At 40.0% G+C, this 1,853-nt stretch overlaps 1 long non-coding RNA gene across 1 annotated transcript; it reads left to right on the forward strand.

The window, feature by feature from the left end:
- The first annotated feature begins 323 nt into the window (after positions 1 to 323).
- Positions 324 to 1,625, forward strand: LOC109188746. Its single transcript, XR_002055490.1, has 2 exons — positions 324 to 780; positions 1,028 to 1,625. It is a non-coding gene; the product is annotated as an uncharacterized LOC109188746 (long non-coding RNA).
- The last annotated feature ends 228 nt before the right edge of the window (positions 1,626 to 1,853 follow it).

Genomic DNA, 1,853 nt, shown 5'->3' on the forward strand with positions numbered 1-1,853 from the left:
TTTTTCTTTTAAAATGGTTTTTTGTTTTTTAATAATTCGTAGGTGGTCCCTTATTTTCACCTTAATTACGATTGTAGGTGGAAATAAGTCGATAAATTAAAATAAATAATATATATATATATATCAACAAAAATAGGGATTTATAATTTTAGCAAAAATAATGTGAGAAATAAATACTTCAATTCGTATCATGTGAGAAATACTAATCCAACAATTGTTTGCACATGAAGTTCAGCAAGAATCCCAAAAATGGGCATTATATTGTTTTCTCAAACCTTTAGCTTCAAATAAACTAAAGGGATTGCCTCGCCCCCTTGCAAAGTTACATATCCGTAGTGTAATGGACAACCTTACTAATATATAAAAATGAAATATTAATCCTGTGAATTGAAGCACTCATTTTTCCCAAGCATATCAGACCACGCTTGTCAACTACTCCAAAGAAAACACATTGTCCATGGTCCCGTACATTCTAACTTCTTCTGGAAATTCCTCAACTCCACCCAAATCAAATTGTCTCCAAACCTCAGTGTTCAAATTACAAATCAAAATGGAAAGCCGTTCACTATTCATAAATAACAACACAATCTCCCCATCATGATTTGTAGTATGACGCAGGAATGTGCTCCTAAGTCCCTCTTCTAATGGAATGGTCATAGTAATGTTCTCCCAGCATTCCTTAGATTTCTCCCAAGTCCAAACATCCATGTAGAATTCTCTTGGGCGAACACGAACCATAGCCAGTCGACCTCCATCAACTTGTAGAAATGCAAAATTTTGGTTAAGAAAGTGATTTTTTTCCCAAGCTGAAGATAAAACTACATAATATTCCCATAATGATGATAGTTCAGTTGGAAATGGTATCAAAAAATAAGTCTCAGACCCAACTTCAAATGCTACTATGTGGAAGCTAGGACAATCAACTTTAGTGAGCCAATTATAGAAATAGATAACGCCGTCAATGTAGACACTAGTATCATAGCAGAAGTTAAAGCAGGCATAGTCATCAAAGGGGTAGAAGGGGTAGGAAAAGGGGTAGTTGATCTCCCTCCATGATTTGTCCACTCCCACAGTCAAAACCCAATGCTTATACTCGAAGCGGATGGGCGTGCTGCCTCGATCAATCATACAGGCTGACATCAAAACCTTGTATCTTTTAGATTGTGAATCAAACCCCAACTGTGCACAGGATAAAGATGGATGGGGGAAGTGGAATTGGATTGTCGGAAGGGAAATACGTTGTCCCGTGCAAACGTTGCAAACAACGACGTCTCCATTGGGTCTGGACATACAAATCAGGCCATCCGAGGAGGAGTGTAGACAGCCTTCCAGAAATGGTTCAGCGTCCAAGTAGCCGAGACGGTTGGCTTGGAGCATTCCCGGCTGCCCTTGGCTGAAATTTATGGTGTAATACACATGGGAGGAACGGGAGGAGAGCCGCTTTGGCTGTATGATAGCGATGAGGATGCCCGCCCTAGTGGGAAGTGTCAAGGACAAGCTGCGATGCAGAACGCCAAAGCCATGGTCGGCTATGAGAGCGCAAAAGAATTTAGAAACGCACCTGAATCGTACTAGCGATTTAGCGGGGAGCTTGGAGAGGATTCCGACGAGAATATCTTGGGGAAGAAGAAGAGGTTGCGTCTTCTCCGATGCGCGCCCATCGTATCCTACAAGCTGATCGAAGGTTTGCAGGAGTTTTAGGGATTTTCAAGAATGAGTTGAGTTGTATTTAAGGTAAAATTGTATTCTCCCTCTCCTCCTGATTGCGAATTTTATGCAACTAACCATTGTTGGACTCTAAATTTAAGATTTCATAATTAAATGAGGGATTAGAGCAAAAAGAAATTAATTCT

The sequence above is a fragment of the Ipomoea nil genome, unplaced genomic scaffold (assembly GCF_001879475.1).
Source record: "Ipomoea nil cultivar Tokyo-kokei standard unplaced genomic scaffold, Asagao_1.1 scaffold1493, whole genome shotgun sequence".
Classification (NCBI taxonomy): Eukaryota; Viridiplantae; Streptophyta; class Magnoliopsida; order Solanales; family Convolvulaceae; genus Ipomoea; species Ipomoea nil.